Here is a 25,596-nt window from a genome sequence, read left to right as displayed (position 1 = left end):
TGTACATTTAATCCTGTATCATGGACCATACTATAAATGCCATTTGTGGTAGCTATAATGGTAGTAGCAACAATAGAATTAATATTTTTGGAAAGAGTAATGAAGAACAGGTAAGTAAATGCGTTTAAAAAATGATGGTTATGTAATTTGATTCTGCTATAATGGCCATATTCCTCTGTGACTGTATATTTAATCCTGTATCATGGACTATACCAGCGCCGGGCATGAGAGCGGTTCCGTTTCGCCGGCCAGAGCTGCTCTCGCTCCGCAAGGCATTTCAATTCCAAGCCGGAGCAGAACGCTCATGCAGTGGCGGACTCACATTGCAGCTACCTTCCCTGCATTAATATAATAAGAGCCATGGTTGTTCTATTCATTCAGTCAGTACATAATAGTTTATAAGGATATTACATCAATCCAATGTACAGTACAGATTTTATAACACTTTTATTAATTTAATGAAATAAACTTCGCTCTACACACACATACACACACGCACTCACACACACACACAAATCATTAGGCTTATTTACACAATCTATATGCACAATGCTTTAACAATTACATAATGGTATTAATAATACAAACACATGTAATAAAGGATTTCAATCAGAAAAACAAGAAGAAAATTATTAATAAACATTATCTTACACTTTTCTTTTGCATAAATAAACTATTGTAACAAAATCGTACTTTTATCGGTCTGAAATCAATAAATATTTTCTATTGAAACAAAACTTCTTGAAACTAAATGAGCAAAGTAACTATGCATTTGTTTTCTGAAACTTATGAGATCGTTTTATTTGTAGAGGCCGTTCAATGTTTGGAACATATGAATTAGCCATGTTCAATCTCAAAATATAATTTAGGTTTTCGTCTGACATACAGCTTCTCTGGCGTATGCATCTTCAATGTTCGCCATCCTACTACTGAGTCAACCACTGTACTGACAATGAGTCACGTACAGTATGCAAGCGTCACACTGCTCGGGAGAATTGCTCTTCAAAGTAAACAGCGCTCATTTCTCAGAATCACGTAATGTGCCTAGTCCTGGACTATACTATAAATACCAATGGTGGTAGCTATAATGGTAGTAGCAACAATAGTATTAATACTTGTGATGATATTGCAATAAAATATTGTCAATTTGGGAACAACATTTTAGTCGGAGTGTTTTGTGACAAGAAAATAAGGTAATCTTAGAAGTGAAGTCATTAGGTAGATTTTATGGTCATAAGTAGAGCCCGGATTCCCAAACATCAAATCTTACATTATCATATGACCAAACGGTCACAATGAAGCGAGGAAACCAGTAAAAATACGCATTATCAAAATTCAGTTCTATATTATACCACATTTTTATTTTCTTTTGAAACAACGAACTACAACTAATTTCTCAAAATTTTCTTCACTTAACTCATGTGTTTATCTGAAGCACGTTCTTGAAAACAGAAAATGAACTTCCTACGTCACAAGAAGTGACAGGTGCATACTTATGCAAAGAAATTTGAGATAAAGTAAAGTGGAATTGTAAATCTTTTGCATTTCCTCATGACCATGTCTCCATCGGGAATCGAACCCACGATCTTCCGACTTTGCAGCATTATGCCTTAACCGCGACTCTATCGCGAGCCCCAAAATACAAAAGTACTTACTTCTTTAATACAAGAATCACAATAAACTACAGCACCGTTTGTTTTTTTTTATTCCTTTCCCTCAATTCATTTTGACACAAGATCTTTGTAAGAATAAGTAGTCTTCCCAGTATTGTCAACTCTTTTCAGGTAGGTTCCGCCTAACTTGCTCTTGGAATCTGCTAAACCGTTGGGAAAATGTGCAGGAAAAAGTACTTTATATTTAATTCCATAACTATGTTTGCTATTAAGAATTAATTTTCGCCAATATTATGTAGTATAAAAACTGAAAAGTACCTAGATCTATATAGCATCGACCAATAGGTAAAACAGGCGTAGGACGACTGGAAAAGACATGGAGTGAGTGATATTCTGTGATGACAGAACAGAAATTTGCCTATATCGTGAAGTGGTGCAGAAGAAGAAGAAGAAGAAGAAGAAGAAGAAGAAGAAGAAGAAGAAGAATATTGTTTATGCAGAGCGCATATTACGAAATGTTTATAAATGTATCCCGTTGTTACGTCATATAGAACAGTTTCATGAAACTGATTTTGTAAGACTAGTTTACACGATGACACTAAGTTTCGCAATTGGTTTTTATTTGAATGCGCATGCGTGAAATGTAGTTGTGACACTAAGTTACGATACTAGAGAGTTTCGACTTCCTCTAATGTCAAGTTGCCAATTCACATGTTCCAGAGCGAATCTTGTGATAAATCTCCAAACAAGGGGCACGTAACCTCCCACAATCTATTTCTGACCGTCTGGTCACTTAGGGTGCTATTCATAGACATTTCGCAGCACGCGCTACGAGAGTACTAAGCTAGCCCCGGCTATCCACTGGTTACTTGTACAGAATTCAAATCATATCCTATCGCTAACACTGGTTTATGAACACGAAAAACGCTGATCATCCACCGGAAGCCCGCGCTAAAAAGTCTATGAATACGGCCCTTACTGTTATTCCATGTACAGACGTGGACAAATTATTAACAAAATGGACGATTTTTATGATAATTCTGTTTACAAAATTTGACTTTTCAATTTAGACTACATTTGACAATTTTGGATATTTCCATCATTACAATAGACAGAAATATGCAAAAATGTCAACTGTAGTTTAAATTGAAGAGTCAAGTTTTGTAAAAATGTATAATAAAAGTCTTCAATTTTGCTAATAATTTGTAAATTAGCAAAATTGTCAACTGCATTGAAGAGTCAAATTTTGTAAAAATATAAAACAAAAATCTTCGGTTTTGCTAATAATTTCGGAATATCCAAAATGTCAACTGTAGTACAAATTGAAGAATCGAATTTTGTAAAAATATACAACAAAAACGTTCAGTTTTGCTAATAATTTGTAAATATGCAGAAATATCAACTGTAGTCCAAATTGAGGAGCTAAATTTTGAAAAATATACAATACATATCTTCAATTTTGCTAATAATTTGGAAATACACAAAAATGTCAACTGTAGTCTAAATTGAAGAATCATATTTTGTAAAAATATATAATAAAAATCTTAAATTTTGCTAATAATTTGTCCACGTCTGTACTAACCTGAGGTCGTTTTGCAGGTCACGAGCAGTGGATGTGCGCCGACGCAGAGCAGAAAGAACTAAAATCTATCCTAATTTCCAATTGTATTTCGTTTACGTCTTTACCCACGACTCCTTCCGTACTTCCCTGGCTCCCTATAATGTTTGACAGCTCTATACACAACTGACACAGAGTAACGGAGGTCATTGGCAATCTAACGATAAGTCCATCCCTGCTGAATGAGGATGACAGTTCATGCGACTTCATCAACTTCCCTGATACCAACCATTTTGTAGTTTCTTTGCAATAATATCTGAATTGACCACAACAATGATCATATGAGGTTTGTTGTACAGCAAGTTTGTGATGGTTTGAGAACTCTTCCAACTTCACCTATTGCGCATGATTTCAATTGCATGAACGCATTTTCAAACTGGTTGCAACCACTGCCGTCTAGATAAGTGTTTGAACTTACGACAGCAGAATCAATTAATTAAAATATGGGATACTTCAGATTGTTGAGAGAGATTCTCTGTTACATGGCGGGTTACACAGAAATAATAAATTCGTGTTATTGTCCTATAATATGTTGAAAATAAGTTTCATTTTTGGGCCTGTCTCTTTCTTCAAATAATTCCAGCAAGCATAACTCATCCCCACTAGATATTTATTCCATATCGTTATCACTAGAAGTGTTTGAACAGAGCCTTCTTTAGTTACAAGCCGGGGCCATACGTCGGCAACACTGTAATTAACTGTCACCCGGAGGCTGACCGTACAGTACACGTGTTTGTGCTAATGTCGATTTTCAATGTAAATTAATGTTACAATATAAGTGTGTGTCGATGGAATTATGTTTGCGGTCGTACCAAACGTTAATTGTTGATGTATTATAAACTAAATGCGTGTTGGTGATAAAAAAACAAGACAATAAGTGAAAATAAAATGGTTGCAGTCTTTGGGAATTTTTACGGTTATGGATGACAAAGTAATTGACTATTCTATTAAATATTAAATATTGTATAACCACATTTTTATATTCTTATTTGTGGTTTGTGTGTATCAGAATTCTAGTCAAATTGTTGGGTCTCGCCTGCTATATCAATAAAGTTACGCCGTTGGTTTTCAAAGTCATTGTAAACAGCTGTTTTGTGATCCCATAAATGTTGCAGTTTTGTTGAAGATTTAGAATGCCTGCTATACGTCAGAACTGTCTATAATTTGTAGATGCATATAATCACTTTGTTGGTTTGGTCAATGTTACTTATGTCCGGCCCACTATAGAAACATAGGCCAATTTTACACATATTTAGTATTAACTTGTTGCTTCTTTGACAGGTTAGGTTTGGTTAGTTTAGGTTTTTGTTATAGCCTACCTTGCATATACGATTATAGCGCAACATTGGCAGTGATAAAAGTGAAATATTCGTTCAGTGAGCGTTGGATACTCTACATTCACCCACTTGGTATTTACAGGATTTAAAGTCCACTGAGTTTACGCTAATTGATACATACATGTACTTAATAGATAATGTTGCGTTTTGTTACGTATTATGTTGAAGGGATGTGTTTTCATTTTTTCATAGATTGTTCTACTTGGCTTAACTGTATTTACATCCTCGTACTTTTATTATAATAGGAATGTCAATAGTTTCTTCTGTTTACATTTTACTTTAGGCCTATTTGCATAATTCACATTCTTAGCTTGTTTTCTGCAGTTATATTTATTTAAAATTGTATTTTAAAAAGTTTATAACAAATAATTTAGGATAACAGTATTGTTATGGTGACTGGCCAGGTTCAAATTAAAACTGGCTTCCTGGACATCTGAAATATTTATAGAAAAGCACGACATAATCACATGAAATTAAAATGCATATGATATCCTACACTCATGTCAGAGGTGAAACAACATTAAGCGGCAAAACATTGTCAATTTACTAGGCACATAATGGTTAATTGATTGGAATAGGGTATTGCGAAAGTACGTCATTATTCTATTTATTTTTGGTACAAGTAACATTTCTTTAAGTATTTATTTATTTTCCCTTGTACCATCAATAAAAAAACAAGTATGTTTTTATTTTTTTTAATTATAAGTGTAGTTGCTACGACACATAGGCACACAGCACTTTCTAGGCATCTGAAATATTTGTAGAAAAACACGATAGACAATCGCATAAGATAATATTAAAATATATCCTAAACCTTTCGCAGATGAAACACCATTAAGTCGCAAAACTTTGTCAATTTGCTAGCCACAAATTTGTTAACTGAATGGAACTTAAGAATACTGCGTAGGAACTTACGTCTTTATTGCATTATTGATTTTATTATTTTCGGTGCAAGGAATATCTTTTTCATTTATTTATTTACCTTCGTACTATCAATAAAAACATGTATTTTTTGTAATTATTTTAAGTGGCAGCCTTTGTATGTAAGTAGCCCACTTACGCCGTATAGCTAATTGATTGCAATAAAACACTATTTTCTAACCCGTAATAATTTACATCACTATCTGAATCTTGATCTTACCTTTGTGCATGAAGTAATATTGAAAAAATACGCGTTACGTATAACGAAAGCAATGAGCAAACACAATATCACTCTAAAATCTCCCGCCTCCACTCTGCGTTGCCAAACCTACCCATGCCCCGGCTTGTAACTAAAGAAGGCTCTGGTTTGAATCAAACATCTAAAAGAACAATACAGGCCTAAATTAGCCTAACGTCTATTTTAAAACACTTTCGGAAAATAATTTTATTACAATTAATGTGCAAACGACTTCAGAATAATACCGCGTAAGTACATATATGTCGTTATTTCATCATTGGTGCAAGAGACATCTCTTTTTATGCACTTATACAGTATATTTACCTACCCTTGCACCATCAATAAAAACATGTTTTAATTTTTTTTTTTCAATTTGCAAAGTCTTGCTATATAAGTACTTAAGCGGTATTCTGAAGTACAGCGTTATTTTTAATTGACACAGTCATTGTACATAAGTACGAGTACTTACGAGGTATTCTGAAGTATAGCGTTAATCTTTATCCAGAACATACTCATCATAATCCCAAACTGTTTATTTTGTTTTAAAAGTGAACAAAAAATAAAAACATTAACTTCGTCTATGCTATAACTTACATTTCATAAATTAAATAAAAATAACTTGACATGACGTATCCAGAGAATTAAATGTTAGAGCTATTGAATAAAGAATAATAGTACACTTACAACTTATGCCCTAAAGCTTTAAAATAGTACGCATACTTATATATAGCATTACCTTCCTGAAAAATGACAATTATACGAAGACAACAGTACTAAAATATGTATTTATTTAGTGTATACTTGTAAGGTTATGTTGTAAATAACATGCAGAAAACAATGGCAAAACTATCTTAATGCGCATGCGTCATCTATGATTAGAGATTGGTTTGCACTTGATTCTCAAATCAATTCCGACTGTCAGGAATCGATTTGTGACAGTTTGACATGCTGTACGAACGCGTGACTATTAGTCAGAAATAGTCAGAGTTTGAAGTTTGCGCTGTGTGAACAGTAAAATCCATGTGCGCATGACCGGAACTGTTCAAACCAGTTTGGAACTGCTGTACAAAAAAACCTCTGTTCTAAAACGGCCATAATCAAACGGAGAAGAAGCTAAATCATATTGGTTTTCAGCATGGATGGATTACTATTCGGTTTCCTTGGACTGCGATGAAGATGAAAACCAAATGTTGTGTTTCGTGACTAGAAAAGATGTTAACACAAATGATGATATCATTACAGCACAACTATTGCCTTATACCAAGAATTTACAGCAGACAAAAAAACCCGTTCCGCTAATTTTTTGGGCAGTACCTGTATTTTGATTCTGCCTGGAAAAAACTATTATATGTGATAATTTTGGTACATAAATCAAATTTTCATTGTATAATCAAATACTACAAGTAAATAAATATAATATAAATATTCATTATGACCAAGGCTGGGATTTATAGGTATTAAAATGGCTAAATATATACATATAGACTGAGCACTATCAAAACAAGGACTAAGAATTTCATAAATATGACGAAAATAATGCAAATAAAGTCTGTAATTTAACAGTTTATCATGAATTATTAATATGGTATCAAATTATACAAAAAAAGGTGAAGAGCTTAATTGCGTTAACATAGAAGCCATAGAAAAGCAATTTAAAATAACGAAGGTTGACATTAAAATAAATTGGATAGTTTGTATACAGTAATCGAAATAAAGCATAGTCTGCTTTCCACATTTCAGGGAAAAACCAAAATCACTGAAATTGTGATATATATAGGCTAATGGCAACGAGTGAAACATATAGACTATACATATTCACACATAAATCCCATCCCTAACTCTAATCTAACATAATATAAATATGAAAATAAACACGTGGTCGGCGAAGAAAGTATTGATTTTTTAATGCGTTTGAGAGAAGAGTTTTCTTAGTGTGTAATATTTAATTACAGTGTATGAGGCGTTCCGTAAGGGGAGGGCGAACCCGACAAAATGTACCTTTAGAGATAATCGATGTTCAAAGTATTTTACCTGTGAATGAGATAAGGGCGAAGCCGCCAAGGACACGTCTCTAAATAATGATAATTACTTTGTGCACTGAAAAACGAATACCTTTATTGAAAATAGCAATTAAATGTCAAATTTAATATTACAACTTAATAGTGATCATAGATGACATTATGAATTCATCAGTATTATGAGAATAATTTGAAAACAGTATATTAGAAAAAAGCAAAGGGCATAGAATGAACTCAGCAGTGGCAGATATTAATAATAATAATAATAATAATAATAATAATAATAATAATAATAATAATAATAATAATAATATATAAAAACACTTAATTGCACTGTGATGTGACATTTACAAAGTGTCTGAAATTATTAATAAACAAAAATATGTAGATGCCTGTCATGTTATTACCCTTGCTATTAAAAGTAGTCTCACTTGTTATGGGAACAGAGGTGCTAATAATCCATTAAATCATCTTCCTGAAGATGTTCCTCTGAGTCGGTCACTGCTAGTTGCACGTTTTGGTTGATCACGTCATCCAGAAACGTTGTGTGGCACATAGATAAGGAGGGCTTTCAGATCCTTTACTTTATCAGAAGTGAGCTTTATTGGCGTGGCATAGTACCTCTTTGGCAAAACCAGCTGAGAGAGGTCGGCCTGTTCTTAATGCGACATTTGTTCACATCAACACTGGTTACGAGCTTAGAAATATAGGCATTCTGGAGATAATAATCACACAACTCCCAGAAATTACGAAATAGAGGTTTTATTTTCTCCATACCTAATGCGTTGAAGCACTCACAAGCATTGTACAGCTATCTAAAGAAAAAGTGGCCGCTCTCCTGAAACATCTCCTGAAACAAAGTTCCCTTCGGGTATCTTCGCTACAATTCGGAGACAGGCGATGTTACATGTTGTTGGACCACGTTGCCCGATATCTACAGTTACAATTGAAGTACTCTGTGTGTTATTCGATAGCGCAATTGTTGCGTTCCGGGCTCTTATTCGTGAGGTCCTGCGTTCGACTACAACCTCGTGCTTTTTATGTTCTTTTTTGTGGTGTTTTTGAGAGAGACAAACTATACATAATGGCTCCTTTCTCTTTTATGATTATTTTACTAATTAACATCAGGTTCATTCATATATTATGCCATGACTTTATCATTATGATATTGTGGCTGCAAATGCAAAGAAAAAAGATTTTATTCTCAATAAAATATCTTTCGTGACATAAACAAAACAAATTTACTGGCGTCGGCCTTAAAACATTCAAACAATTAAGCGTTCAAAAAACAAAACAAAAAGCCACAATTCAATATTTAGTCTATCTTTCTCTTAACTCGATCATCTTGCAGTCGAGTGGGCATGGAATTCACTAGTCTTTGCAAATAGCGACTGTTCTTAGACACTATATTCCAGGCATTCTGAACATACATACATAAGTGTTCTGTCCATGGGCAGGTCTTTCATTGCAAACCCAGCAATCTCCAATCTATCCTATTTTCTGCCTTCCTCTTAGTCTCCGCATATGATCCACATATCCTAATGTCGTCTATTATTCTTTTCAACCAGAGACCCAACCAATTGTTTTTTCTCTTTCTGATCAGTTTCAGCATCATTCTTTCTTCACTCACTTTTTCAAACACAATTTTATTTCTTATTCTGTCTGTCCACTTCACACTCACCGTTCTTCTCCACATCCACATTTCAAATGCTTCAATTCGTTTCTCTTCATTTCGTCGTAATGTCCATGTTCTTTCCCCATACAATGCCACACTCCACACAAAGCACTTCACTAGTCTCTTCCTTAGTTCTTTTTCCAGAGGTCCGCAGAAGATTCTTCTTCTATTAAAAACTTCCTTTGCTCATGTTTGCAGTTTTTCTTGGGAAGGATAGGCCTAAATGCGGTAACATCCTGTTGCTTTCCGCACACCACTGTCTCTTTCGCATCTTATTAAATTCCAGGGGGCCCAAACGTGGAGATGAGGAGAGTGGATTTGACTAATTGGACCCTCCCGACTTCACCGAAAGTCACAGCAAGGGTTAAATATTAATTCTATCAGGATGTTTGACCCGTCAGAGACCGGGAAATCTCAATTAGACTTTGCCCCCGCATTCTGGACTAGCTTCTACGAATCATCAGAAAATCTTAGAGTGTGATTAGGCCAATTTTTCCGAAAATGTTTCCACACTTTTGCCCTCGTAGCTCACCGGACGAATGTCGGAATTTAGATGTCAACGTCTCAGGTTCAATTTTATTGTGGTTCAAGATAGTATAATGTAATAATACAAAAAGAAAAACTGATACCAGTATTATGCAACTGGATTTTTCCAAACCTAATATTAAATTTATGTTATTTATATTGCTAAAGAACGATTACAATATAAATAACTTGAATATTATTTATACAGTATCACTAAAGAACGATAACAGAATATAAATGATAAATATCGGTTTGTTTAATTAATATAAGATATTATATAATACGTATTTAATTATCTAAATAAAAAACCTATTTTACAAAGAAAGATGGTTATTTGTGTTATAATAATTACTTACATAAAATACAGATTATTTATATTACGAAAGAACAATAACAATACAAATAACTTGAATATTATTTTATAATGCTAATGAAGGAAAATAGAATATAAACGATAACTTGGATATTATTTAAATCGCTAAAGAACGATAACAATATAAAAAACGTGAAGAATAGAAATTAGTAACAGTGTCCTATTTATTCTTCTTGGAGCCAAATTTGTAACTTTTAAAAGTGTGGTTACTATGTTGAAGTGTATGTGTTGTAACGGATGCTTGATTTGTTATGTATGTGAGTCAGTTATGTGATGCTTGATGTCGTCGCAATGTCGTAATTATAGTTTGTTTGTGTTTGTGTGACTATTGTGTATTAATTTATGATGTATGGTACGGAAAGCTGCATATTTGTGTTATAGAAGTGTTACGTATAAGTGTTGTTAATGTTTTTGTATGTTTCAAATTGATAACTGATATTTGTTTTGCAATCGCAATGCCTAATTTACGGATTGTTTATGTTTTGTTTACATCGCGTAAGCTAATTTAATTTTCTTTTCCATTTCTCTTTATGCTTATGTTTTTTGTGTATAAAACTATAGCCCTAACATACATATGTAAAATAGGGCTAACCCCCATTGGAGATACAATAATAATAATTATTATTATTCATATCGTTATAAAACGATAACAGAATACAAATGATGACTTGAATTTTATTCATTTCTCTAAAGAACGATAACAAAATATAAATAACGTGATATCCATAAAGAGCGATAACTGGATATAAATGGTAATTTGAATATCATTTACATCGCTAAAGAACGATTAAAAAATAAAATGAAAACTTAAAGAAGGTCCGAACCCACAACCTTTGAATCATTAAACAAGCAATCTACCGCTTGTCTACGAAGCGCAGATATAGAACACTTTCATAGTTCCGGAACTCCTTGTACAAGCACATGCATCGTGTAACATCGCCGCGACCCGAAGTGGACTTTGAAAATATTCGCTGATCACGAGTGCGGCCACTTTTTTTTTTTTTTTTTTTTTTTTTGGACAACTCTATACCGCGAGCTTGCACATGTCGAGATGTTCTCATACTAATGTACGATTCACCTTTGTTCCTTTTAATCTTTGCTTGTAGGTTTATCCATTTTTCGACATGTCTCTGACGTTTCCTACAATATGCCTGGTTGATTATCATTGTCACTATTACTCATACTAAACTATTACAATATTCATAAATACATGTAATTCCTCACGCACAGTGCGTAGGATCCGTGGCTCTTGGACACCACTGCTTAATACTGATATATACAGGTAATCCACTGTTTAATGGCAATGATAAAATTATTTATTTATTTTTAGGCCATGAACGAATGTTCACCTGAAGCTTGTATTAAGGACTAATTATGAAATAGTATACAGGGTGAACCGTAAGTAATATCAATTTCAGGTGGTTATTTTGTGTTTAAGATATTTCAAACAAAAAAGTGTAATACATTTTTTTTTTTCGCTTTTACTTTCTTTTTGAGATAAAAATAGTTTTATATCAAACATTTCATAGGGTGTTTAGGGAAAGTCTTTGATTGAATTCCCAATATTTTCAGTCAGTTTAGGAGAGCAGTGTATTATGATAAGAAATGATGGCAAGAATTTTAGTTTTGTCCTTTAAATGTGCAGAAATTTGATCCGAACAAATATAACTTTTCATTCTCCAAAGGAATTTTTCAATGAACTGGCATAGATAAGAGGTCAAGTATTACATGGAACCGCAAGACATTTCAGTATTTTTTCCCAACCATTAAGACTTCGGACATAAGCTACGTCAATCACGTTAAATCTATTTTACATTGCTCCTGAGACACTCTGTATATTCTAAAGAAATGGTTATGTTTACATAATTTAATTTTATATAAAATATTTAATTGAGTATGCAATCATAATTATAAACTTTAAATATCAAAATTGATATCATCTGCTAGATGATCTGTCTTTTTCATCTGCGTTCCTATAGGCGAAGCATTGCAGCACAGAGACATACCGTCAATTTCCAATCCTTGTAAGATTACATTTTTATTATATAACTTAAAAATAAAGTAGGTCATGACATCAACTAGGAAACAATGTAAGTACTTCACTTAGTTATTGTTGCTGTTACTCAGGAAACGTACAAGAAACTCAGTGGAAATGTAGAAAATAGTGAATTTTTTATTACATACAAATATAAATCTACTGAATTATGAATAAATGAAGGTAAGATTTATTAAGACACTATTATATCGTACAAATGTATTTAGTTAACTAACTTTTTAGTACATATACTTTTAATGACATAATTTCTATCTAATCTACGATTCCTGGTTCGTCCACATGATATGGCTAACCGTACACACATAAAAGTCAATATGAATATTTTTTTCTACGATTGTGCGTGAAGTGCAATTTCACGCACTGTTAGCAGTGTGTGAAGTGAGCCTTTTCAACACCACTGCGTGAAGTGAGCATAGTGTGCGTTAAGTAATAACACCAGTACGTGAACAGCAAGAACAAGAACAATTTTTTTATTTACATTAAAAAGATACCTTAAGAAACTATTACGTACATAAAACAGAAATACAAATTAATGAATTCATCCCCTATGAGCAAACGCTCGCGGTCGGGAGTAAAAGTGAAGTAAGCAAAGTGTGCGTGAAGTAATAATTTGAGGCTACAGAAGAAAAAACATTGTAGGCCTATGGTATACATTCGTGAAGTTGTATTTTGACAATAGTGTATTTGAGAAACTCGCAAAGCCTCATTTCTCAAACCTACACTCCTGTCAAAATACTACCCACTTCACGAACTTGCATCATAAATATTAAAACACCGCCAGGGCCGTCGTGAAGTTCCGGCCAGATTTCGTTGACAGTTCAGCTTAGGTACTGTATGCTTTTGGTAAACATAGAAGCGTGGGAGTTTGCATTATGATGATATAATTGCGATTTAAAAGCAAGCATTAAGCGGTTTCTGGAAGTTTTAAAATAAATGTAGTTAATGTAAACCATTAATGAAACATTATACCCTTTTTTTGTGTTGCAACGTTTGTACTAGTGTCGCATTATTGTTTAAGTTGTGGTGGCTTGCTGTTACGAAGGCAGCAAGCATTTTTAGGTTATGTGAATGATTTGAACTTTTATAACATTATACATTCAGTTATCAGCATTCATTTTTGCTAGCGATACACGCTGTAATTAAAAAAAAATGGGCGAATATATAGTGCATCAGGTTGTAAATCTAATTACCGTCCAAGTAAGAAAAGACCCATTTCAACATTTGCTTTCCCTTGTGACAAAGACGAGAAAAGTGGATTCGTGCTGTGCACCGTGCAGATTTCGAACCTGGTAAACATACTTATGTCTGCATTTTATAAATCTCTTAGAAATGAAAGTCGAAGAAATGGAAATTGATTTGATTTAAAAATGTACTAAGCTATAGTGATATACAGGGTTGTTTCCGATCTCTCATAACGAACTTGAGTGACATGTGAGTCAGGAGTCACACGACAGCTGAACTGTGGCTCGAGGTGACAGACAAGTAGTGAGTGATCTCATAGTCACAGTGCACGGCGACTCACAGCAGAAATTCCCAAGAACATCGAGCCTTTTTCGGAGGGGTACATTACGACTCTTTCCAATGCCAGATACAATTAAGTGAAAATAAAAGATGCCTGCAATAAACGAGGTTTCGTTATTTCCAAGAAAGGCATCTTCTGTGTACTTAATAAGATTGGTAAATCTCGAATGAAATTAATTTCTATCATCTCGTGGTGTGCGGAGACTTGTGACGGGGGAGGGGGTGAATTGCTTGCTTTTTCCACTGTGGAATTAATTCCATCCGAGCTATGCCAGTCTTATTAGGTACACACAAGATGACTTTCTTGGAAATAACGAAACCACGTTTTTGCAGGCTCCTATGAGTTTCACGTAACTGTACTTGGCATCGGAAAAGGTTGTTATGTACCCCTCCCAAAAACGCTCGATTTTCTTGCGCATTGCTACTGTGATGCACCGTGCACTCTGATTATGAAATCACTCACTACTGGTCTGTCACCTCTCGCCGCAATTCAGCTGTCCGTGTGATTCCTGACGCATATGACGTCATTCAAATTCGTTATCAGAGATTGAAAACAACCCTTTGGAGTAAATAACTGTTAGAAACGTCTGCCATATTTGGAGACCACTCATTTTGGTAAATAATTGTCCAAAAATAATTAATAAAAACACTGTGGACTGAAACGAAAGAAAAAACGACATATAAGGCACAATGAATTTCCCGCACAAAGATTCTCCCACAACCGCCAAAATACCCAGATGCGTAGGCCTAATTCATTTGAGTTTCTATTATATTTTAATTACATATTATGTTGTATTAAAATTTGTTTTTAAAGTGTTTATTTAAAGTTTAGATACCTGGAGCTCTGCTGCTTCATTTTTGTCATATTATTTAAAAGAAATAATCGTATCGGTATAGGAATTAACCTACCCGAGTGCGAGGCATAGCACATCTGTTCTGACGTCACGCATGCTAGGCCTGTAATTTTACGATGTCCGCGACACCGCCAACAGTAGTGGTGACGTAACATTGGTGAAATGGGCACTGATCTGGTGTGATAAATGCGAAATAGAAATCAACAGAATTATAATATAATAATATTGTACAAAGAGCAATTATTTGCATCAAGTGCTTCCAAAATTAGCTACTGTAATTTCACACAACTATGGTCCTAAGCTACATGATCCAAACACACGCGCTCACGAAAACAGTGATATCTCAGTTCCTAGTGACAGTGATTATTTAAATACTAAAGCATAGAGCATATATATAGTAATATTGTGAGGGTTATGAAACGCATCCTGTCTGCCATATTTTGTCGCTAGTCAACTGTCAATTGGAGTTAGGTTTTGCATGTTACCTCGTCCACTGGAAACTTTCTCTGCCATCAGTTACCACAACAAGAATTTCTGTGTTCTTGATGGTCTATATGACAGGTAATTTAGTATTTACATACATTTAATGAATACTTTTACAGTTGCATATGTATTTTCATATTTATTGGAAGAATAATAAAAAATGGTACTTGGAGTTCAACTATGGTCCTATCATTTTTGTGGACCATAGTTGTGTTCCGACTTCTAGTTTCGGTTCTTACATTACAGAATATTTTTATAGCTTCTGGTGGTGCCACCTAATAAAATTTTTCGTAGAAAGTTGGCAGGAAGTTCCTATAAGCCATATGATGACAGAAGTATGGATCTTTGTATAAAAGATATCACCAAAAGGTACTGACGCAGCGGGAAGCCGCAGAAAATTATAAAATACCTCGTAGTTCTATAATACCTAAACCGAGAGCACTGCATGAAAATTAACTAAACTTACCTGATTGACAATGGTTCTTCTTGTCTTCAGAAAAAAAAGCATTAGTGCATTCGTCGAACACGCTATATCCATGTCCAATCTTGGATTTCTGATAACTTTATTCTACTTCAGGTGTAATGTGAAAATTTACCTGGATAGCCAAGACCGCAAAGTACCAGCATTCACTAAGAATCTACCTGGAAGACGTTGGGCAAAATGCTTTTCAGAACGTCATAAGAATGAATTATCACAGGTTTTGCAGTCTCCAAATGTGACCGATCTGATGCAACGACTAAACAGAACTTGTTTTCGAAATTGAAATACCATTGGCGGCAAATACTTGATGAGTGAAAAGGGACACCAGATGGAAGAAGCATGCCAACAGATTCCAAAAATGTATTTCCTCCATTGTTAAATAAGCTCTGGAATAAAGTTACTGTATTCCGATATCGCAAGCAAATTTGCAGTTGGATTCAGGAAAGTTGGAATCTTTCCTCTTTGTGCAGTTGAAGTTCTAGGAAGTGTGCCATCATGTCCTGATCCTAACGTCAGAAACCCAGAAGGAAGTGCTGTTTCAGACACATTCATAAAATATATAGAAATGACAACGAATCAAGCAATAGAACAAGGAATATCCATAAAGAGGAGAAAGAAGAAATTTGATGTTGAGTCAGGTAAACGTATTTCAGTAGAAGGTAATGAAAATTTTGCATTATCATCTACCTCCAAAATTGCAATTTGCTCAAGCAGAAACAAAAGTTATTGCAAGGGGAAGGCAGTAGAGAGTTCTACCGTGAAAAGTGAAGATGGATATTCCTTGGCATCAGATACTTCATTGAACTTGTCAGACATTGAAGAGACCTTCGAAGATACTTCAAACAATCCTTAAAAGATATTAAACGATCTATCAGCAAGCCAAAGTAGCGAAGTACGAAAAGGAAGCTTTTCCATGTGCCTGAACTTGGAGGTCTATGGAGTTAAACAAAAAATTAACAAACTGATTATGTATCTGTTTGAGAATGTTTGGTTTTGATTAAGAATGGTTGTCTTAATTTTTTTTGGTTTTATATTGATTTCATTATTTGATACAAATTGTATTTTTTCTTAAAGGAACAGCGGTTATGTTAAAAGTAAGAAATAAATAATTTTTCTCACCGTCTTCTGCATAATCTGTATTTTATATTAAAAATTATTGACTGCTGTATGACACAGTTGCAAAACATCCTTTCAACTGTAGTCCATGAGCGAGTTATATTAGGATATATTCAATGGACTATAGTTGTGACTTCATAACACAACTATAGTCCACAGTTTATGAAAAGATGTTCCATATACCAACTACATTTCGAATAACAAAAGTGTTTGATATTAATTCCTGGCCTTTCTAAAGTTGATATCAACAAAAAAATTCTTCTAATAGTTTTGTTTTGTAAATTACATTGAGAAATCTAAAATGTGATGAGATATTGGACCATAGTTGTGTGAAATTACGTTATTTGTTTGCATTGATGACCGTACTTATTATTCTTCGAAGCGTTTTTATTCCCTAGAACAGTGGTTCACAAAGTATAGGCACAACCCTCTGTGGGGTCGAATAAAGAACTGAGGGGTGTCACGAGAGGATTTAAAAATGAAACAAAAATACTCCTTATTAATATTTATTTATGTTATATTTATAAACTTAAACATAAAAAATGTTTCAGTAGCCTAGCTATAAAGTAAAAAATAATTAATACGATAAATGTGGATGTTTTTCATAAATAACTTTATAAAATCTGGACTCTGTATTGGATACACACACACTGATATCGTATGATTTTCAATTTCAAGAAGATATCTTCACTTTTTTTTTTGGTGGCAATCATAAACGAGTACCTTATTTTGCATACGGAGTTGCTAATGCTATAAAAAATTTAAGAACTTCTTTTGCAAGTCAGAGACATTTTTGCATTCTTTTGATCCAAAACTGGTTTGCCTAAACTCTGCGAAAAAAAAGTAGGCTAAAATTTCAAAATTCCATCAATCTACATATTTCAAGGAGTCTTTCCTTACCTAATATATACATTCCTTTTTTTTCTAATTTCAACCAGTTGAACTCATCTCTCTAAAAACAAAATCAGGGTGAAGGTTACTTATGTCCCAGTCACTATAGAACTTGATAAAATACCTTGGATTCATAGTACTGATCAGTAGAAATTAATGTGAATACTGGGAGAGCTATAAGCCCACCTAACCCTAAATATGTACTTTACTTATATACAAAAATCGTTGTGCCTGAATGAAGAATACGGCCATATTTCGTTAAAGTAACAATGGGTTTCAGTGTTGCCAACATAGTAATTATACTACATACCTAACCTAACCTAACCTGTCACATAATACACACCTAATCTAACCTAACCTGTCACATAATACACACCTAATATAATCTAACATAACCTAACCTGTCACATAGTATTAGGCTCAAATACCTGTAGTAACATTCCTCATGTTTAGTATCATTTCGTTTGCATGTATTGCCGACCCTGCTACTCGTGTCGGTAGACATATAGTGGAAGTGAATCGTAATTCCAGGAAGAATATACGGCGATTTTCATAATAATTACATTTAGTTCGTTCAGTGTATGTTTTGTAATATATTAAATGTGCTAATGTAGTAATAATTCCATATAAATAGTACAATAAGAATTGAAATGTGTTGTGGCTGTGATAAAAGTATTGAAAATTGGTTTATAGCGCCACATTGGCAGTGATAAAAGTGTGCGATATTCGTTCAGTGGCCGGTGGATACTCTACCTTCACCCAAATCAGTATCCATCTGTGACTGTCGTAATTGTTTTGAGTTTCTTCCGGAACGTACTAAAAAGTTGTTTCAAATTGTGCAAACTTAATTGCATGTCCACAAAAACAAATTCAGTATGGTTTTGATCGTATCATACGTTACGTAACTAAATTTTCCACGAGTTTTTTTAAAGCACTGGAATGAATCAAATTTATTTTTGTTAAGTGATATCGACCAGAAATCAAATTTATAAATACGTCGATTTTATCTCGCTGTTATTGTGTTAATATCTTAGTCTTGTAAACTACTTTCAGAGTATTTTAAATGCTCGAAATATATCAGCAAGGAAGGCGAGTCTGAAAATCAAAAGAGAATTGGAAAATGGGTTTGCATATTTCAATTTCTCCTCTTGCAGGTACCGGTACATTGGACCCTGGTATCCATTGGTTTTGAGACGCAAGGACCATGCAGTTCTGAAGATGGCTCCCAAGTCGAAACTGGTCAACTAAGGTATTTCTAACTTAGTTCAAGTTAATACGTGAAAGTCCTATACATATTTTTATTCCTAAATTTTACCGTTGTTTGCAACTTGACAGGAATTTGTATTTTGGAATAGGGTTAAGTAGGGCTAGTGGAAAGGTAATGGAGGGAGGTCGCAAAAGAAATTTCCAAAAAGTCGGTCGCATCTTAAAAAATTTGTGTGAACCATTGCCCCAGAAGATTACCGATTTCAGTCAGATTAATTTCCAATGCTATGTTTTGTAAAAATTGCCAGGAGTCAAATGTATTTCGGTGTGCGGGTTAACATACAAGTATAATCACATGCTGCACTAATGTTAGCTATATAATATATCATTATAGTATATAGAGTAGCCTATTCCACCTTAAGAAAAAAGCATTGGTCTTACGGATCAAGGCTAGTACACTGTTGCCGCAAGATGCCTCCGTTAGTAGAACGAGTGAGGTATAGTATCTCTATCTCACTCTTTTCCTAATACGTACAGTGTTTAAGCAAGTTTATCGCACAATATAGATACGTTGAGTCAGTTGAAATGATAAAAAAACCTATTAATGCCATAATGATGCCTGCAAAAACATACATTATATTTTATATACATTATAACTAGACTTCGGATATTTAGCCCATTAACCAACTTTTAGACACCTCAACTAGGCTCCATAATGAGCGAAAGTAGGCATTAAAATACAGTTTTAAGCACCTAAAAAATTTCTACAATTACAAATAATAGTACCAATAATAATAATAATAATAATAATAATAATAATAATAATTTATTCATTCATAGTGTTCTGCCCTAAGGCAAGTATTTCACTGCAAACCCAGCATTCTCCAGTCTTTCCTATTTTCTGCCTTTCTCTTTGTCTCCGCATATGATCCATATATTTTAATGTCGTCTATCATCTGATATCTTCTTCTGCTCCTAACTCTTCTCCCGTTCACTATTCCTTTCGGTGCATCCTTCAGAAGGCAGCTTCTTCTCAACCAGTACCCAGCCAATTTCTTTTCCTCTTTCTGATCAGCTTCAGCATCATTCTTTCTTTATCCACTTTTTTCAACTCAGCTTCGTTTCTTATCTGTCTGTCCATTTCACACGCTCCCTCTCTCTCCATATCCACATTTCAAATGCTTCTATTCGCTTCTCTTCACTTCATCACAATATCCATGTTTCTGCCCCCATACAATGCCACACTCCACACAAAGCACCTCACTAGTCTCTTCCTTAGTTCTTTCTCGAGAGGTCCTTTTTCTATTAAAAGCTTCCTTTGCGATTGCTATTCTTCTTTTGACTTCTTGACAGCAGCTCATGTTACTGCTTATAGTACACCCCAAATATTTGAATAAAAATAATAATAATAATAATAATAATAATAATAATAATAATAATAAAACTGTTATTTTTTTATTTAAGAAGTGCTTATAGGCCTAATACAGATTTAAGACTATAATCTTATCTAAGGAGTCAATAGCCTTCAAATACCTTAGAGACTTCTTCCCTAAATTGTCTGAGGCTAAGATCAAACTGGTGTATTCGTTGGATCGTAGATTAAGAAGATAATGGAGTGTGCAGAATTCCTCAAGATGCTTAATGAGATGGAGAAAAAGGCATGGAATAGTTTTCTTGCAGTTGTTAAGGGTTCCTTGGGAAGTTACAAAAAACCGAAAACTATGTGAATCTGGTTGAAACTATGGTACAAACTTTTTGCAGAGTGGGTTGCAGAATGTCACTGGAAGTCTATATTCTTAATGCACATCTTACCAAATTCAAGGAAAATATGGGAGCTTATTCTGAGGAGCAAGGCGAGCGCGTCCATCAAGATATATTGGAATTTGAACGTTGTTACCAGGGACAATATAATGAAAACATGTCGGGAGACTATATTTGGGGACTTATTCGGGAAAGTGACTTGAATATAGCCAAAAATCTCGGAAAAATATTCACTTTTAATTCTTTTGGTCGCTTCTATGTGTTTTCCAATTTTTTAGGTTTTTTTTTACAATTTTTTGTGGTCACTTCTATAGCGTTTTTCACATTAATTTCAAAACAGAAATCAAAATTAATCTACTTTTAAAATACAGAAATACGTGAAATTGAGGAATTTAAAGGTATCAAACTCCTGACTAGAAAAACAAAGTTTGTTAACAATAACTGTTATTTTCTGCGTGTTTTAGACATAAGGAATCAAGAAATAACACTTACTATCCAAGGACAAAAATAGTGTTACATAATGTTATTTGCAACACACGTTTTCCGCTATTACATGTTATGTATGTATTTATTTACACTGCAAGTGAGCAAGCACCCGGTGGCAGTGGTATATACAATATTAACAATACACAATAAAATGATAACCAATACACAATAAAATTTACAATACACAATACAATTTTACAACACATATACAATTTTACACACAATACAATAATAATACACAATACAATTTAACACAATAATAATAAAACATAAAATAAAATACCTAATTTTACAATACAGCCTACATAATTATCTATAGGTCCTACATAAGTTTCAATAGTCTTTCACTTTACTCTCATCTCATTCCCTGTAGTGGCACTATGACGCATTTCACTGACACTTTAGCACACATTTCGTTGACACTCTGTAACACATTTCACTGACACTATAGAACACATTTCATTGACGCTATAAATTATCACTGATCGGAACTGTTCACTGCACTGTAAAACCATAACTTCACTGACTCACCTCGCTTCACTGATACAACAGTTCAAATAAGTCAAATAATTACATCCTTATGCATACTTATAAACAGAACTACATTTAAACTAAACATTTCTAGTCTATTTCTATTATGGAGCGCTTATAATACAAAATTAAGATTATGTACAGCACACTTTTGCCGTTACTAAAAATGTTAAGAAGTGTTTATAATACAAATGTAGGATTATGTACAGCTCACTTTTTCCCTTATTAACTTCACACTATAATCAAACAAGAACCTAAGATACATACCTAATGCCTATGTTGTTTTGCTGACAGTTAAATATTGTATACTTCTTCAAATAAGTGCAGACAATGTACGTGTTTTAACAGAGTGACATCTAAGCCTTAACTGTACCACCCCTACTTATCTGTTAAATTTTTCAGCGGCGATGTTCGGCAAGGGAGCAAAAGACTATTCCATCAATTTAGCTGTTACCCCGTTATTCGTAAATTAAATATATGGTAATTTTAGAGTTGTAACACGATTTTAGCACACGAAATCGATCTAGATCTCAATGAAATTATGTTCTATGAATTAAAGGAAACTAATTAATTCCCAGTTCTCAAGAAAAACGCTTATAAATAGTTGATGGAACAGCCCCCATATGTGCAATGCTATTTTCTTAACGTGGAATCCTCTATAGCTGCATAATATAGCGTCCGGTCTGCGCGGGCCTTCAAGACTATCCACGACTTGTTTAAGAATGTGGCTGTTTCAATGGCAATAAGGCACTATACTAAATATACATAGGCTTATCTAGTTACAAATGTTAAAAAAAGTGGCTATGTTTGTACAAAAATAAAACAGTGGGGCAAAGTACAGGGCTCCCTCAAATGATCTTAACGGTTTCGGACACATGTAACCTATGTTTAATTAAATTCTGATACAGTGTTGCCTACTGAAGTTTTCAGAAAGTTTCCAAATAGTAGTACTAAAGTCGCTAGAACGTTATTAGTCCAGGGAAAGGATTTATATGTAAATACATATTTACTTATAAAGCTAATATAATTTATATTTTGCATTATCTTTATGTTTCACAATGTGTAGGGTTGAAAAATCCTACTTTTATTTTCCATATTTTTCCATATTTTAGAGTTTAGTACATATTTTCGTTAATTTCCATATATTTTCCATATTTCATATAAAACAGTCCATATTATATTAGGTTTAACAATAAAACAAAACAAAATTCCATTAACTTTTAAAAATACATTTCAACAATAGAGATTTAAACACATGTTCAGTAATCCCTTTAACATCAGAGTTATTTGAAAATTAGCAGTCCTATCAACAATGGGAAAGTAAGTTACAAAACTGTATTAATTTAATTTAAAATTTTTAACAGACTTCAGTTGTGCAGCTCAACAGTTAAATGCCAGTCAGAGTACACATAGGTTCAGTTTTGTAAATCATACTATAAAGACGGTAAATATGCCAAAAGTACGTCATTCAGTCAATTTAAAATCAAAACTAACAAGTTACATTTCAGAATTTAAAGAAGATGGTTTATCAACTGACAATAAAATATTATTTTGTAATTTGTGTCAGTGTGCAGTATCATCTACACAAAAGTTCCTGGTGCAACAACACATTACAACTAGTAAACATCAGGCCAACAAACAACTAAATTCCAAGCAGAGACAATTGTTTTTAACACAACCAACAACATCGAATGTAAGATCTGAGTTTAACATCGACCTATGCCGTTCTCTCATCTCTGCTGATATTCCTCTCTACAAACTAAAGAATAAGGTCTTCAGGGAATTCCTTGAAAAATATACTCAACATACAATCCCGGATGAGTCAACACTTAGGAAGACGTATGCTCCATCCATCTACGATGAGACAATACAGAAGATAAGAGATGAAATTAAAGATAGTTCAATTTGGGTTTCCATTGATGAGACTCCCGACAAAGAAGGTAGACTTGTTGGTAATGTAGTTATCGGTTTGTTAAGTGAACAATATTCTGAACGAATTCTTTTACATTGTGATGTTCTAGAAAAGTGCAATAACAAAACTATAGTTAAACTGTTCAACGAAGCTATGGGTATCCTGTGGCCAAAGGGTATTATGTACGATAATGTGTTATTCTTTATTAGCGATGCTGCCCCTTATATGGTCAAAGCTGGACAAGCATTATCTGTTGTATATCCTAAATTGACTCATTTTACTTGTGTGGCGCATGCATTTCATCGTGTGGCAGAAGTGGTCAGAGACAATTTCCCTAAAGTAGATTTGTTGATTTCATCCGTGAAAAAAGTATTTCTCAAAGCTCCCAGTAGAGTTAACGTGTTGAAAGAAATGTACCCTGAAATTCCATTGCCACCAAAGCCAATTTTAACTAGATGGGGTACATGGCTAGAAGCAGTTGAATATTATGCCGAACATATAGACTCTATTAACAATGTTCTCCTTGCATTGGACTCTGAAGATGCAGTCTCAATTGATACTGCGAAAACAGTTACCTGTGACATAAGTGTGAAGAATGACTTAGCTCACATTCAGCATACATTTTCATGCATCATAAAAACGCTCAAAAGTCTCCAAAATAGGCACCTTTCACTATCTGAAAGTTTTGAAATTATAAATAGTACTGTGGAACAACTGAATCGTGGTAGAGGTAAAGTTGCAGATGCAGTAAGAGCTAAGGTGGACACTGTACTTTCAAAAAACCCTGGATATGAAGAACTACAAAAGGTTGTTGCTGTGATGAGTGGTGAATCAACAGTGAAGATTAACTTGGACTTATCCCCAGCAGACATTGTGAAATTGAATTATGTACCAGTTACTTCTTGTGACGTCGAACGCTCTTTTAGTCAGTATAAATCTATCCTCAGAGACAATAGAAGAAGATTCACTTTTCAGCACTTGAAAGAAATGTTTGTAACCTATTGTTATGGTAACAGACAATAAAAATTGTGTTTTGTTGAAACTACATTGGAAGATAAGGTACGTCCATTATATTTTTTGTTTAGTTTGATTAAAATGTACCAATATTTAACGTACATAGTCATTTTTTTATAATTTTAAGTCCATATTTAATTCCATATTTTGGTAAAAATCCATATTTAATTCCATATTTTGGTAAAAATAACTACATATATATTTACATATTTCATATATTTTTAGTCCATATAAATCCGTTCCCTGGTTATTACTAAGGTTGGGATAAAGTAGCTGTATCAGGATAGGCATCCTTGGTCCGTGCGTTTTGTTTACAAACATTAACTAGTCGCGTTTCCCCCAGCCGACAGTAGTGACGAAGTGCATTCAGTTCCTATCGGCTGTATTGATGTTTTAAATAGGGGGTGGGAAGCGCTCTTCCCAGCAGGTAGAGTTTTAGCTAGTGAAACGGGGTAGTGTTTACGTAGTCTGAAGCAAGTCAAGGCCCTAACCTATACAGCAATACAGCCTATTCTGATATAGCTACTTTATCAGAACCTTACTTATTACCAATAGATAAAGTTTTATTTTTACGCTTAGAGTGCTGGAAAAGTCGCTAAATCCCTACTTAAGCAATATAAAAGTTAAAAGAAATTGTCGCCGAAAAATAGTTACAATCCGCCTTAATTAGCGGCAAAGCCGCATAATTGGCAACACTGGTCAGCTATTTAAAATTCATACCTATAGAAAACGCAACTCAAAGTTTTGTTTTGTACATCACGTGTGGTAACATTGTTGCGTAATAACTAGGCTGTGGATTTTGAAATTTTTTTCCTTAAACTTGATGATATGCAGACAGATCATTAACGCATTTCTCGTTTGGAATTTGTATGCAGAATTTTATTGCACATATTTAAGCATATTTGTAACGATACGACATATTTATAATTCAAGAGCATATATTTGTATATTATTTTATACTACTTT

The 25,596-nt window shown here is 33.8% G+C and overlaps 1 pseudogene; it reads left to right on the top strand.

Annotated features, from left to right (window-relative positions):
- Nucleotides 1-25,596, top strand: part of LOC138702786 (putative nuclease HARBI1) — a 101,863-nt pseudogene that overhangs the window by 12,032 nt on the left and 64,235 nt on the right.

This window comes from Periplaneta americana, chromosome 7, assembly GCF_040183065.1.
Source record: "Periplaneta americana isolate PAMFEO1 chromosome 7, P.americana_PAMFEO1_priV1, whole genome shotgun sequence".
Lineage (NCBI taxonomy): Eukaryota > Metazoa > Arthropoda > Insecta > Blattodea > Blattidae > Periplaneta > Periplaneta americana.
This window is presented reverse-complemented; position numbering and strand designations above follow the sequence as displayed.